A 17,009-nucleotide genomic window follows, 5' to 3' on the forward strand; every position below is an offset into this window, starting at 1 on the left:
CACACAGCTGCCAAGTGTTCAAGCACAGTTTTCATGACCTCAAAGCCCAGGCCTGCCCTTTCCCCCAAGTATGAGTAAGTTGACCTGCAGGGGCACAGGAGGACATTAAAATTCAAATCTCTATTTCTTTTTGAACTATGCTTGTCAATAGGGCCATTTTAGTCCAGACCAAGTAGGGACACACCATACACAGTCCACAAGGTATTCTGAAGGAAGAAGGGTTGACCGAGGGGGTGACAGTAGCCTCCTCACTGATTTGCTAGGTTTTTTTGTTTGTTTGTTTGTTTGTTTGTTTTTTATTTTTTACAGAGAGGAAGAGAGAGAGATGGAGAGTTAGAAACATCAATGAGAGAATCATCGACCAGCTGCCTCTTGCATATTTCCTACTGGGGATGTGCTCGCAACCAATGTACATGCCCTTGACCGGAATCGAACCTGGGACCTTTCAGTCTGCAAGCCAACGCTCTATCCACTGAGCCAAACCGGTTTCAGCTGATTTGCTAGTTTTTAGTGTATTATGATGTGCTGTAGATTATGAGGCCCAGATAAGTCCCTTATATTACCTGTTTTTAACTAATATACCTCAAAGACTAGACTAATGGGTTCAAAATATCCCTCCAAAGAAGTGGGAAATTGATGACAATGCTAATAATGTAAGCTCTTGTGAATGGCACAGCATGAGCTCTTTGTTAGCCATGAAACCAGACAGACACAAGGATAACACAATGGGTTCTGACTCAAAGTCAGGCAAAACAAACAAACAATAAAAACTCAAGCTTACTTGACATATGGCTTGATATCCAAATTGTAAACATTTCATCAGTGAATGTTAGCTATTTGCATATACTGTGCTTTGGGGGGTGTTTTTATTCAGCTATGCATATTATTAAACCCAAATATAACTACAAAGAAGCCAATATGTACTAGTAAATACTATTTCAAATGTTAAATAAATGATTTCAAAAATAATGAGCACTTTGTAATAGGTTCAGTACTAATAAGTTTAGTGCTTCATGTGGAACAAAATAATTTTGTCAATAATAAATATACAATTTAAAATATTAAATGTTACAACTTTATCTCACCTTTAAACTTTTATTTATAAGTATGTAACTTATAAACAAATAAGTTTATTTTTATTTATGAGGATTCAGATACAAAAAGTCAAAGTATGTTATAAAAACATTTTTTTCTGGCTTCTGCACTATATATCAAAGTGTAGTGAATATTGTGTGGTAAATAAAAAATTGTTGCCTGGCTGGCATGATTGAGTGGTTGAGCATCCACCTATGAACCAGGAGGTCATAGTTCCATTCCCAATCAGGGCACATGCCTGGGTTGCAGGCTCAATCACTTGTAGGGGGTGTGCAGGAGGCAGCCAATTAATGATTCTCTCTTATCGTTGATGTTTCTATCTGTCTCTCTCTCTCTCTTCTTCTCTGATATAAATAAAAATATATTTTTAAAAATTAAGAGTTCTTAAAAATATTTTAAAATTAATAAGTAGAAGAATAAATACCACATTGAAAAGAAGTATACATCAAAGGATGTTTGGGGAAAGAGAGAGGCCTTAATTTAAATAAAAGGATAGAAGTCATCAGAGAGTGACCATACATCACCTTTAGACTTAACTTACTTTTATCATCCCAACATCTGTTCTAGAAGGGGCTGTTTTCACTCTCAAAGTTATCTGGTTTAGATGGCATATTTTATGGTCACCTTAATTATAAAGGAAACATTTTAAATTTTCAACTTCTCCATATTGCCATATTTCTCTCCTTTTTTACCCTGGACTCAAACTATGAAATTTGAAGTCAGAAAGATCTGAATATGAATTCTGGTTCTGTCCCACTATATTGCCCAAGTCATTAGCCTCTCTGAACCTGATTTTATTGTCTACCAACTGGAAATGATGATACCTAGCTCAGGTTGATTATCACTAAGAGTTATTAAGAATATGTTCATGTAGTTTTTGTTTGCTTTTTATTATAGCTGAAGTTCTCAACTGCCGTAAATGAGAACTCAGTGAGCTGATCGTGCTTTAATCCACATTAACTTGCAATAGAATCAAAAGTGCTTTGAAAGTCACTTTTGATGTAGCATTTACTTTCCATGTAACTTGAGTCTAGAGTCTTCAGGGCAAGTCTTCATCTGTTTTTAAAAGAACTCAAAAATAAAAACCCTCCAAAAATGAAAAACAAATGTATTGAGAAACTTTCTGGACTGTGCTCAAGATCTGACTTATTTCCCCCTAGTTTAAATTGAGTATTTTTTTTCTAACCATTTACATAATATGTAAATAAAAGGAAGATCAGTGTGAAAGAGTGTAAATGTTGGCACTCCTCCCAAATGCTGAGGAGGGAGCAAGGGTCCAGCTTGAGGAGAGATACCTTTACCCTCCTTCAGAGCTGAGAAGGGAGATGTTTGGTAGCTGCCAGGCAATGAGTGTGGGGGGAAGGTAGGGTGGTTCTGAAGAGCCTTCAGGGGACCCATACAAATCAGAGTCCTCTTTTAACACCTCTTTTAATACCATGGCACATGACACCCACACAGAAGTGTGCACTGGAAAACGCAATGCTCCCTCTTCCTTCTCACCTTGCCCACATTCCAGACTCCATAGGTATGCGGAGGCAGAGATTTGAACCACTAGCTTAGAAAAACAGCTAAACTCACCACCACTCCTCAATCATAGACTTTCCACTTGCAACCCGCAACAATACCAAACTGAAGAAAGAAAAGACAACTCAACTAAAAATCAAGTTGGGAGTTTTGACAATTACAGGGGACTGTGCATTATACTTATCTGAGTATGTATGTTATGTCTGGTCACTCAGAGAGACCAGGAAAGTCAAGCAGCTGCCTAAGTTTTCACCCAGGAACAGGGCTGCCTCAGGAAGAAAAAAACTAGAGTCCCTGGAAGACAGAAATGAAATGTGTAACTGGTTCAGGAACCTCAGTTACTTCCCACTGCAGCCTTACACTGGCGCCCCAGATCACATAGGCGCCCCTCTTCTCACTGAGATGCTGGCCCTGGGCTGGCCCACAAGCTGCAGGTGAATCTTTTAAGTTCGATGCGAACAAGAACTATCTTTAGGCTTAAGACGTCCACTGTGAGAGACACAGGGAAGGTGCATTCTGTGGAGACTCCAGGCCCAGAATGCTGGGTTTTCATCTTAGTCAACACTGTAAGCCAAGGCATGAAAGAAGAATCGCTATGTTGACTGGAATTTAAAGGGTAGCAGGAGGAAGAATTATGGGAAGTGGGGTGAGGACAGGAATTCCAGGAGAAGGAGCAGAGACAAGGGATGTTATAATTGGCATTAAAGGCTTCTACTACCAGGAGGCCCTACTGCCTCCCAACACCCCAACACAATCCAAACCTCTGCCCTGCCACTGCTAAGCACGCATTTGTAGATAAGCAGCAGTGAAATTAGCTGGAGACAAAAAAGAAACCCTTTCTTTAGTTATGGCCTGAGAAGTTACAATTTTATCTCACATGGGTCTTTGAGGAGCAGAAGAAAGTGGTACTGAAAAGTTTCCGTGCTCTGATAAGAGGTCAGGCAACTATAGACATGATGTTAGCCTCCATTCAGAGAGGAACTGTTCCCAGTGATTTATGGGCCGAATTCCTAGGGTGGGGGGAGGCAACAGCCCCAGCACCGCAGACCAAAGGAGACAGTGCTTTATAATCTACTGAACAAACGATAGTCAAATTGCAGAAAACACACAACTGCAGAGATAAAAGTGCACTCCCCTGGGCCAGGAAATTGTAGAGCATTTATCCAGGAAGTTTAAGAATGAAAGCATTTGCCTGAGCTTGCTCCCTATAGTTATCTTTTTTGTTCTCCTTTTTCTGTCAGCATATCTCATTTCCTATCTTATGGACATTTTTTATAATCAATCTCTATGGAGGTGAGACAGTATTTTATATGTATAATATATATAATAATACTAACATACAATACTGAAAAGTTATCATGTTTCTAAATAGTGATGACCTTTCCATCTGAAGAAAACAAAAACCCCTTAATCCATAAAGCTTTAATTAACCAAAATACAGAGAACATGGTGGTAAGACAAAAATTTTAAGGTCGTGGCTAAGAATAAATCATCCTGATTTTTACATAGCTTCTGAGAAACTTTCCACAACTGCTTTTGTAAAATGGAAAGCACTATTTTTCTCCTCATTAAATTTAAGACTTAATGAAATTTGAAAGGGTCATCTTTGTTTTTAAATTTCAATGTATATAGATCAATACATGATTCCTTAAATCATCTCCCTACATTCATTTTGTAAGTTTTCATATTGACAGCATGGGCAATAAGTAATAATTATGCAGTGATTTTTAATGTTTAAAAGATTAGAATCTACTTAGAATATAAGACCCCTTAGCTGGTCCTAAACAGCCATTCTTAAACACCATCGTTTTGATAATTTTTCTAAGTATTGACTGAAAAAATTCTTAAATTTAGTCTAGTTTGTTTATTTTCATAGTTGACTATATTAAAAAAAATCATCTCAAATGGTGGTTGACCATTTTTATTAGGTAGATACTGTATCAATAGCATTAGACACAACAGATCACAAAATTCTCACAACCACCTCTGAGATTGGCGGTATATTTGTACATAGGGGAAAACTCAGAACCACCCCAGAAGACCCTCCCACCCACCATCCCACATATTCCCATGAAGACTGGAATGTGAAGTGGTAAGGAGTCCTACAGGACCAAGGAGGCCCCACTGCCTCACAGAGATGCCCAGCAGCTCCTCCCAGCCTGGTTCTAGAAGGTGTCATGCTGTTAGAGCAGCTGTGACAGTACCCAGGTGGTCCCCTTGGCAGGTCACCAAGGCCCAGAAGAAAGATGAACTCACTTGTCCTCCCCGCTGTTAAGACAAACACTGTGCTCCTTTGCTGTGGGCTTTTCCTTCACATCCTATAATATCCCAGAGTTCAAGTTGACTTCTTTTACAGTTGGTCATTTCACAACACTTAGAGAGAGAAATTCCTGAGCATAAATAAAGTGTGCTTAATGCAGTAAGCATGAGCCCTTTAAAATATGTGAAGACCTAAACTTTGTTTGATTACCTCCTATGATTTAATTATGTGTCTCCAAAAAAAGGATATGTTGAAGACCTAAGCCCCATTGCTTCAGAATGTGACTTTGTTTAAAAAAGAGGGTATTTATAGAAGTAAGCAAGTTTAATATGAGGTCATGGGGTTGGGTGGATCCTGGTCCAACATAACTGGTGTCTTATAGAAAGGGGAAATTTGGACACAGACAAACACAGAGGAAAGATGATGTGAGAATGCACATGGAGAAGCCATATGAAGATGGAGAGTGGGAGTAGCACATCTAAAGTCAAGGAATGCTTAAGACTGCTAGCTGACCACCAAAACTAGGAAGTGACAGGAAGGAGCATGGCCCTCAGACACCTTCAATTCAGAATTCTGTTACTGGTGGGGAGCTCTCTAGTAGATGTGGACTTTTTGGGGTGCCACGGGAATAAAAATTTCCTGAGGACTCCACAGGAGGATGAGGTATTGTGGGAAAATTTTAGTTTTGTGGAACCAAATTCCTGAGTTTCAAAGGCCCTATCTCCCTGTATCCCACCATGGAAAAAGTCCCATTTTGTCTTCAGCAGAGTTAGAATCAATGCCCCTGCCCATTCCATGTTTGCACAGTGCAGTCCAGCATCTGGCTAGCTGAGCTTGTGTTCTCAGCTCTAGTCCATTGTGTGTGGGGTCCACATGACTATGGCCTATGTAGCTTCTAGGGCCACATAGTGGGCTAACGTGGGTTATGGAGCAAGAGAGTGTAAAGAAGCGAGAGTGAAGCAAGAGGAACAAGTGAGAGAGAATTCATTTGTCTGGAGATTACGTATTCCCAGGTTTTCAAAGGTTTTTTTTTTGGAAAATTACATATTCCACCTTCCCAGCCAATGATCTTTGTTCCCAGGTTAGACTGACAGGATAAGCAAGCACTTTTCCTACATCAATATCATTCTAAAACCATACAATCAATGGGTCCAGGCTGTCTGTCACTATTTGAGCCAATTAAGCAGAGACAGGATTGAAACACATCTGAGCATTTATTCCAATAATGCCTGCAGTGAGCAGAAAATCACTTACAAAAATCTGTTCTCCTCCCCTCCATAAGCCAGAAGCTTATATTGGGTAGAAGGACAAAGACTAAATGGAGAAGTAGGCAAAAGGGATAAGAATGGGTATGCAAAATGAGTGGTTTATCTGCAGTGTGGTCTGGGGGTTTGCAAAGGCCTAGGGTATGCAAATAAAATAGGAATTTTTAGGGGTGAAATAGGCAGGTTTAGAGAATTTTTAAAATGAAGGGGGTCTGTGGGAAAAAACACAGGGCTACAGAGTTGCAAAAGGGTACATTTCCATAAGACAAGGGAGCAGGGTGCCAGCAGAAGTCACATTTCCATAAGATAAGGGAGCTGAGAGTAGCAAGATGTCTATATTTGCAAAATAAAGAAGGAGGAAGAAAGTCCAGAGGGAATAGGAGAACAGTGAGGGAAGAGGGCCTCACATGTCCCATGAGAGGTTTGACCTTTTGAGCCCAGGAGTTGCTATAGTGACCAAATCAAAGGGGAATATCAAGGCACAAAAACTGCAGCCTTTATAAACCGGGGTAGAGGGGGCGGAGCGGGAGGCAAGGAACTCGGTGGGACTCTTTTCCCCTCCCCATGTGGAAGTCTATACCTGTTCTTCAATAAATTTCTACCTTTACTATAGCATATTCCATCCGTGGTTTCATTCTTCAACTCTGATAGACAAAGAGCCCAGGACAAGCCCTCCTGCACAGGGGGAAACCACGTGTTCCAGTCCAAAAATCTGTATCATAAAGGACCAAGGATTTGCAAAGGGCTAGCACCTCTGGTTTCTGCAACAAGGTTAATCTTTCCACGGTAATAGGCAGCTCCCAAATGTAGAGGATGGATCAAATTTCCAGGTGAGCTCCCAGGTCCTGCATGCAACTCCTAGCCAGGTGGGAATGTGCTTTCTTCAATCAAAACAAAACAACCATGGTTAACAGAGCATGATTAACATTTTTTATAATTATAGCTAGTCCCCAATATACTATTTTTGCCCCTAACAATTCTAACTTCACTGTGCATCATCCACTTCCCTTCCCCCAGTGATTTTCAGGGAATGAAGTTTCCAGGGGTGATGTAAAGTTGCATCTTCCTGGTGAAGATGCCCGGATACCTTGCAATGTCTGCCTTCCCTCTGCTTTCTTCCTATTAATATTAACAAACTAGCTGGTCATGAAGATAACAGAACTGTGGACCAATTTCTATTGTCTTAAGCCACTCAGTTTGTATTATTTTGTTATGGCAGTCCTTAGCACCCTAATACATTAACCCAGTGGTTGGAAAACTCATTAGTCAACAGAGCCAAATATCAACAGTACAAAGATTGAAATTTCTTTTGAGAGCCAATTTTTTTAAACTTAAACTATATAGTTAGGTACATTGTTATTAACTTAATTAGGGTACTCCTAAGCTGGCCTTTGCTAAAAACTCAAGGGGCCAAATTGCTGCAAGTTGCTCACCAGCCACAGTTTGCCAACCAGTGCATTAACCAAACTTTTCTGGGTTTCCCTTTTTCCCTCCCAACTATTTTTGCTGCAGTTAAATAGCTGTTCTGATTTTCTCTTTTAGTAAATTATTTGTTCTCGGCTCCAGAGATGGAATTTAATCTTTAGTCCCATTGCTGCTGCAAATGAAGCTATAAAAAAAGAGTTTCACTATTAAATGATGTCCTCATTCTATGTTGCAGGGCATAAGGAAGTTTAGTGATAAGACCCACAGACTCTGGCTCCTAGAATGCCTTGATGTTATAGCTTTCTATACAAAAGGCAATTCTCCCTACCCACCCTCCAAATGAATGAGAGTTTGAATGACAAAAGGCTATCATTATGTGCTTGACAACTCAGCCTCTGTCAATAGCATCTTTCATCTGCAGATCTGCTTGTCACAACATCCAGTGGAAAGCTAGGGCTATCTCTGGGCTTCAGGGATACTTTCAGCAGCAATAATATCCATCTCCATGTTGTAAGCCATATGCCCATAGGCATGTCAGTGTTTACAGCTACACATAAATCTGTGGATGTATGCAGGGCCCTGTTTCCATCCTTTCTAATGTAAATGAAAATGTAATTCTCTGTAGGATAGAGGATGAAAGCAATCTTACAACCTTTAATTATAGTGAGCCTTTTGAAAACTGATTATTTCAATATATTTCTCTAGGTAAAAATATTTATTGTAATGTAGCCCTGACTGGTTTGGCTCAGTGGATAGAGCGTCAGACTGTGGAGTGAATGGTCCCAGGTTCATTTCTATCAAGGGCAGATGCCCTGATTATGGACTTGTCCCCAGTGGGGGGTATGCAGGAGGCAGCCGATTAGTGATTCTCTCTCATCATTGATGTTCCTATCTCTCCCTTTCCTTTCCTCTCTGAAATAAATAAAAATATTTTAAATATATATATTTATTGTAAGACCTCTCTTAGGATGCTTATCAAACCATCCATCTACTTATTTGTTTATTCAATAAGCAAATATTAATAAATAAAATAAATAGCAACCATTTATTAAGGTCTTACTCTGTACCAGGTATTGAAACAGGAATTTTAGGGAAATGTAAGCAGGCTTAGGGAATTTTTAGAATTGGGGTCCAAGTGAAAACACAGGGTTACAGACTGGGAGAAGATACATTTCCATAATGTAAGGAAGCCAGGTGCAGTTAAATTTCCATAAGACAAGGGGACTGGAAGTAGCCAAAAAGGTTTTATATTTACAAAATAAAGAAGGAGGAAGAATGCCCAGAGGGGATGGGAGGACAATGAGGAAGGAAGGCCTCAGGAGTTACTATAGCTACCAATTCAAAAGGGAATATTGACCAATCAGAGGAGATATCAGGGCACAGGAACTGCAGCCTTTATAAACCATGGAAACAGGAAATTGGTGGGACTCTTTCCCCCTCCCCATGTGGGAGTCTGTACTTGTTCTTCAATAAATCTCCACCTTTAGCTTCTGGGACAACCTTAAGCGTACCAACATCCAAATTATTGGGGTGCCAGAGAGAGAGAACAAAATATTGAAAACCTAGTAGAAGAAATAATGACAGAAAACTTTCCCTACCTCTTGAGAGAAATAGACTTACAAGTCCAGGAAGTGAACAGAACCCCAAACAAGAGGAATCCAAAGAGGAACACACCAAGATACATCATGATTAAAATGCCAAAGGCAAAAAAACAAAGAGAGAATCCTGAAAGCAATAAGAGAAAAACAGTTAGTTACCTCAAGAGAGCACCCATACAACTGTCAGCTGATTTCTCAACAGAAACTATATAGGCCAGAAGGGAGTGGCAAGAAATATTCAAAGTGATGAACAGCAAGAACCTACAACCAAGATTACTCTAACCAGCAAAGCTATCATTTAGAATTGAAGATCAGACAAGAAAAAGCTAAAGAACTTCAGCTCTACCAAACCAGGATTATATGAAATGCTGAAGAATATTCTTTAAGAAGAGAAAGAAGAAGAAAAAAGTAAAGATAAAAATTATGAACAATAAAATAACAACAAATACCTATCAACAAGTGAATCTAAAAATCAAGTGAATAAAAAATCTGATGAACAGAATAAACTGATGAATATAATAGAATCAGGGGCATACAATAGGAGTGGACTGACAATTCTCAGGGGAAAGGAGGTGTGAGGCGTACAGGAAGAGATTGAACAAAATCTTACACCTATGGATGAAGACAGTGGCAGGGTGTAGGGGTAAGGGCATGGGGTGGGGTGGGGAATCAGATGGAAGGGAGCTATGGGGGGAAAAAGAGGAACATCTGTAATAATCTAAACAATAAAGATTTATATAAATAAACAAACAAATAAACAAATAGCTAGATAAATACATAAATCTCCTTTACTACCATCTGTCTGTGGATTTATTCTTGGACTCCAATGGACAAAGAATATGGGATCCAGTCCAAAAATTCCCTATCAGCACTGTGCTGGGTACTTTATCACATCCTATGCCTCATGACAACCACAGAAAGTACACATTATTATTAGTTCATTTATAAATAAGACTGAAAGCAAAATTCAGACTAACCAAGGATCCACATCCAAGTTTACAGAATCAATACTGGAAACCAAATCTCTGACTTTAGAGCACAGCCTCATAACTCCTCAGCTATTCGGCCTCAATTGAAGGCTCATTACGTGTCAGCTATTGTGCTGAGAACAAGAGAGAGAAAAAAAATGTTTTCCCTATGGCTATATTTCTTGTGGTCAAGAACTTATAGTTTAAGGAGAGAAAAATGATAAGTAAGCACCTCATTATAATTAAGTCTGATAATCACAGAAATGTAGTTAGTTGTTTATGCTGCTGTATAGCTCATATCAAAATATCTTAATACATAATGCCACGGCCTTCCCTCTATAGTATTTACTTAAAATAAATAAATAAATAAATAAATAAATAAAAAGATCTTAAGGGGAATATTCTAAGTGAAGGAAAGGAAATAAGATAATTATTTCATATTGAGATACTGTAGAAGTACAGCTGATTTACCCTGCATCAGCAAACCTAAGGAACCATCATAAAGTCATAGACACGATGTGGCAAGATTGACCTTCCCCTTTTTCTCCTCGCCAAAGCTGCCTGGATGAGAACTTGGCATCTTTCCTCTCTTGCCTTCCTCTCTTTCAGGCAAATTTCAAATCTATCAGGAGTCCCTTTGCTGCTGTCCTATAAGAAAGCATCTGCTGTAACCCAGAACAGCAAGCATTTCCAACATTTAAGTTTTAATCAGATCTCGTCTTGTCTTTGGCCTGATTTCTTCAAGCTCCCTAAGGCTGGGGTTATGGTTAAGTGCTACCTTATCCAATTATCACTTGTATGCAACCTTGTGGCATTTTGTAGCTGAAAGAGACCTTAGAGATTATTTCCTAGAACCTGCTCATTACCCTGCAACCCCTCAGCATTTCTGTAATTAGTTTGTTCTGTTTAATTTGGATTTATCCAGCTGTTGCTTCAGAGTATACTTAAAAATTTTTCCTCCATGCATTTTCTCTCTCAACTAAATTACAAGATCCCCCAGGACAAGGAATGTATAAGTTTTAAGTATCTTTGTTTTGACTGCTCTTTCCAATTATTTTAATATAGTGAGTGCTCAGTAAAAGTTGGCAAGTGGATAACTCAAAATACAAAAAGTAGGATAAATGGTCGGTATGTTTAGAAGTAGGATAAATGATCAGTATTTTTTTGTACTTGGGTTATTCTATAGTTGATAGTCTTATGATATTAATGCTCATTAAATACCTATTTTTATGTAACTTTAGACTTTTGGTTATGGGTAACAGAAACCTACTCATGATTAAATAAGAAAAGATACAAATTATTATGAGGTTAAAAGAACAGGAATTAAGCTGTGTTTCAGGACAGGGCCTCTGACACCATCAGTAACAACATCCCACTTTTCATCCCTGCTCCCTTTACACATATCCTTTATTCATCTCCAGCTTTATATTTCTCCCCCCCTTCCCCCCCCCACCCGGCTCTATATTTCTATCTCTCCATCAGATAACCATATGAGGAAACACAAGGTAGCCAACAGGTCCCTTGTTTACACGTTGCAGGTGCAGCTTTCAAAAAATCAACTGAATATTTTTTTTTATTCCAATGTCATACTTCCTAAGGAAGGAACCCTGATAGACCTGACTTGAATCTTCTGTCAACCTCTGGACTATGATCAGAGAATCAGGATCATGTGAAGTCCTCCTCATTTCCACTCTAAGGAGGAGAGAAGTTGGTAAGAGAGATTGCTCAGAAAAATTTAAAACACACACATAACAGACTTTGACAGAAAGAAGATCAATGGATATCTGTTATAATTTCAATGCCCCTAACTCAGGTTTTTTAAATTCTGACTCACAGAATAAAGTCCCAACAGCTTACCTCTTGCATATAGAAGGGCTCAAATGTTAATTATTATTATAAATTTACGTAGAAATAACTAATTAGTAAAGGAGTACAAATGATGACAGCCATAGAGGATGATCAGAAGATTTTTATCTTTGATGTGTCTCAGTATTTTATACATTTATTTCATATCTAAATATTTTATTTATTTAAATACCTCTAAATTCTGCATTGTGAATTTTTTTCTCTTTGAAAGTAATTGGTTGCTTAAGGGATAATTTAATTATCTTGTAGAACCATAAGTCTAATCTTGGAAGAATTACTAAATTCTCCAGAGTACTGGGAAATTTCAGTGGTATAGATACAACCACAGAGCAAGATATGTTAGATTGCTATCATGGTGTAACACAAAGAAACATTCACTGTAAAATTTCAAAGCCCCATGAGCAATAGTTTTATAAAAGCCCCATGAAAATATCCCAAAACTAATTACCAATTCCAGGCAAATTCAAGGATTTTTCTCAAACTTAGTCCCACATATTTAACATAATAAATTCCACAAAGTGGCTCAGAGAGGAAATGACAAGTGCACAAGAGCCATTGTTCTTTCAGTGTGCAAAAGTTTAGAATGAGAAGTAAACTATTCTTTGTGAGTGAGGCCAGGACAATAGACACATGTGGGAAACAGCTCAATGTAGCTGAGTGAGTGTTCTGAGGCAAGTTATTCCCTGTAAATAGCATGACCGAACCTCAGGGTTCCAAATCTTCCTTTCCTACTGAGACATGTATCTGTCCATTCATTATTTGGAGCAGGTCTGATTGACTGTGGGCCCCTCAAATCATGCATAATATAAAGAGACTCGCTTCCCTTAGGCTTCCAGATTGTCAGGCGAGGCCATCCAGGGCACACTGGCATTAAAATCCAAATAGTGGCTGAACAATAAAATGTGTTACAATTTGATCCAGTCTGGGGAGTCAAGGTCTCATTATACAAGCCCTGAGGGCTGAGAAGAGGCTGGAGAACAATAATGGAAACGTGCGTTGCCATGGTGTCCCTGCTGCATCCCCTGATTTCACAGGAGTGGGACTGAGTCTCTTTAAACCAATTTGGTGGCAACCGTCTTCCGATTACCTTTCACAGAAGTCAGACCAACAGTGAGTGCTCCTGCATCCCGCACGAATCATTAAAAGCTCTTGCTATTCAGGTTTCCTATGTGATCTTTTCCCAATCCTGGAATGGAGTTGCTTATTATCTCTGAGAGAGAGAGCAGCAGTTTTACCATTAAGTACATGCAGTTATGATGTGTGATTATTTAGAGAAAGAAGGGAGCACAATCAGGAGAATGGAGTCACACATTGTGAATAAGATCTCATCCTTGCTCCATTACCAGATTACAGGGTAACTTTCAGAAAACTCCTAAATTGGCTGAGACCTCAACTTCTTCATCTTATCTATGATATTATTGATTAAAAGATGCATAACTATATTATTTATGATGAAGAAAGAAGAGCCATGGCCATTATAGCTATAATATGCCTCTGAATATAAAATTCATCCTGATTGCAGAGATGTTAAAATATGAAGAAAAAAATATATAACAACTACATTTTAGAATCAGTGTTAATGTATAATTGAGAATTGGAGGTTTAGCAAAACTGGCGTTTCTGAAAGTGGTCCTCCCTGGTTGCTTGCTTTTTTCAAGAAATTACTACTTAAATTGTTTACTTTCCTTCTTTTAATAGTTGTGCTTTCTGAAAAAGAGAGAAAGAGACAGAGAGAGAGAGAGAGAGAGAGAGGCTTGTTCAGCAGTTGTAGAGTTCCTCTGAATCAATCACATTATTGAAAGTTGAATTCTTCACCTATTCTAAACAAAAACCCAAAGTCCCAAAGTCAGGAATTTGCAAAAGGTCAACAACACTCACTCCTTATTTACCAATCAGCCTCAAAACGCTTTTCCTCATACCAGAATCCCCTTATCAGCTTCTCTTCCCTCATTCCCTTCTCCCTTTTTTCTTTCCTTCCTTCTTCCCACCCATCAATAATTATTAAACACCTACTCTGTGCTTGATAAGTAGCCAGATCCTCTGCTAAGTGCTCCAATACAACAGTGCATAAGGTAGGCACAGTCTGAGCCATAGCCGTCATTGGGAAACAAGTTCACTGTGAGTGGAAGATGGCTATGGGAAAGGCAATTGCAATGCAGCGTAATGGGAGAACACACACAATTCATACCTGTCAGATCTGGGAAGGAGGTGACATCAGAACGGAGTATGCCAATGTATATAATAAATTCCCTCATACCATAAAATTGAGTGCTCTGGTTAACTGAATTCCAGTCAACTAAAATAACTCTGAAATGGTTTGACCTACACATTTTCTATCCCCTCCTTCCCATGCCCTATAATCTAATCTTATGTTGTACTTCTCTCCAGATGACCTTTTGCTCTAGCCAATCCGACCTTACACCCACTCCACAGATCCTCTTCCCTATGCTCCAAACCTTTGCTCAGTCAACTCTTTCAGTTGCTTAATATGCATTCCAAGTTCTTTCACCAACTACATCTATGACTTACTCAGCACCTATTATGCATCTCAGCCCAGTTTTCTCTGGAGAGAACTGAGATGCAGAAAAATTTACTAGTAGCAACTAGTCTGAGGTCACACAGTCAATAAGTAGCCAAGAAGCATTCAAATCAGGACAATATGTTCCCAAAATCCCTTCCCTTTCTACCAAGCCACACACACCCATCGTAGCCAGAGCCCTTCTTCATTTCAAGGCCAAGCTCAAATCTTACCATCCCCAGGAGGTTTCCCTCCAATAGTTGCAGCCTGTACTGTTCTTGTTACAGAAGAATGGAGAACCAAGCAACGCTTAGAGAGCTGGGGTTACATTTATTATTATTATTATGTGCAGGCGCAGAGAAAAATGTCTCTAGAACTTTGGGCAAAGTCACATAGGAAGTTTCCTGTATTTATACCTTTTTACCCTCTTTGTCTCCCAAGTATGGGGTTTCCCAGTCCCCTTTGCAAGTTCTTATAGAGCTCCTATGTGCTGGGGTTTTGAAAATTCAACCAAAGGCTTAGCCTGGTGCCGGCACTGATAACTTCATCTGATGAAGGTTTAATGGCCTCTCCAAGATGGGAGTAGTCTTATTTTCCTTATTATTTAAACAAGCAAGCATTTACAGAAGCCAAATAGCAGGGGTAAAATTTCAAACAGCAATTTTTATGAAGACTAGAGGCCCAGTGCCGGAAATTTGTGCTCAGGGGCGGGGGGGCTGTTCCTCAGCCCAGCCTGTACCCTATCCAATCTGGGACCCCTCCAGGTATGTCTGACTGCCTATTTAGGCCCAATCCCTAAACTGGCAGTTGAACATCTCTCTCACAATCCAGGACTGCTGGCTCCCAACCACTCACTGCCTGCCTGATTGCCCCTAACTGCTTCTGCCTGCCAGCTTGGTCACCCCTAACTTCCCTCCCCTGCTGGCCTGGTTGTCCCCAAATTCCCTCTCTTGCAGGCCTGGTCCTTTCCAACAGCCCTCCCCTGCTGGCCTGAATACCCACAACTGCCCTGCGGACTATCGTGAGACAGCCATCTTTGACCACATGGGGAAGGACATCTTTTGTGTTGGAGTGACAGTCAATTTGCATATTATCTCTTTACTATACAGGATAAATGCTTCAATCTTACTTTTCCTAATTTTTCTGTGTGTATTCACATAAATTTGTTATAGACCATGTCATTGTTTCTAAATATGCATACATATTTTTCAACAAAAGTGTAAACAACTCGCAGGAATTGTACTTTACATTTCTTTGGGATTTGGGATTATCAATGCATAACAGGTAGCAGGCTTCTCTTTATTGCAGGTTGAAGACCAGAATGCTAGCTATTGGAGGAAACTCCTTTGCTAGGTTCCAGGTAAGAGTCACTTTTGTTGATGCTGGACAGAAGCAGTGAACAAAAAAAAGGGGTCTATGTAATAACCCTGACAAGCACAGGGAGACCACCTGGCAGGCCTGACAAGCTCCATGACCAAAAGGAAACTCAGGGTGATGGTGTGATCAAAATTTTTACTTGCTCAGGTCATAGTGTGTAGTCACATCCCAGGCCTATGGCTTCCTCAGCAAAGGTCAGTCTTTATAGTAAGTGAGCCCTGTCCATTGTTTTTATGCATCAAGGATAACATAGCTTTGAAATGTCAGAGTGATTTTCTTTTTCTACCCCTAGAAGATACAATCGCAAGCACCAGGTATGAGATCACCAGAGCAGTTCTCTTTGCTGAGGTCACGCTGTGAACAGCTTCAGGGGCATCTTTAGGAATCAGCAGCATGGCAGAAGACATCAAGACCAAAATCAAGAACTACCGGACTGATCCTTTTGACAGCTGCTTCCCCAACCAGAACCAGACCAGGAACTGCTGGCAGAACTACCTGGACTTCCACTGCTGTGAGAAGACAATGACTGCTAAAGGGGGTGATGTCTCATGTGTGAATGGTACTGGCGTGTGTACAAGTCCCTGTGCCCCACATCCTGGGTTTTGGCCTGGGATGACCCCTGGGCAGCAGGCACGTTTCCTGAGAAGATCTGAACTGGGCATCCTTTATCCTTCTCCCAGTGAGGTTGAAGGGGGGCCTGGGTACATCTCACCCTAGAATCCTGAATCATGGCTTACCCTATTTTCCGGCGTATAAGACGACCCCCTAATTTTACAGTTAAAACATAGGTTTAGGCCTAAATTCGCTGTATAAGACTACTCCCCATTCTGAGGCAACACCAGTTCTTGTTTTAATAGACCGCCTCTCTGATTCTGGCCAATCTGAGCAGGCTTTTTTTTTGTTTCAAAAGTCGTCTTACATGCCAGAAAATATTGTAACTAATAATAAATACTTGTTGGAAAATGTAAAAAAAAAATTTTAAAAAGATCATCAGAGCACAAGATCACACAATGCCTCGTTGTTATCTTGTTCCCCAATAACCACATCTATGTGGTGCAAATGTTAATTATTAATTATCCTGCACCCACTAGTGTAAAAAAAAGTATGTGTTTC

General features: G+C 39.7%; 1 pseudogene; it reads left to right on the forward strand.

Moving 5' to 3' along the window:
• The first annotated feature begins 16,227 nt into the window (after positions 1–16,227).
• Positions 16,228–16,580, forward strand: LOC118708955 (annotated as a pseudogene).
• Positions 16,581–17,009: the final 429 nt, after the last annotated feature.

The sequence above is a fragment of the Pipistrellus kuhlii genome, unplaced genomic scaffold (assembly GCF_014108245.1).
Source record: "Pipistrellus kuhlii isolate mPipKuh1 unplaced genomic scaffold, mPipKuh1.p scaffold_m20_p_7, whole genome shotgun sequence".
In the NCBI taxonomy this organism is placed as follows: Eukaryota; Metazoa; Chordata; class Mammalia; order Chiroptera; family Vespertilionidae; genus Pipistrellus; species Pipistrellus kuhlii.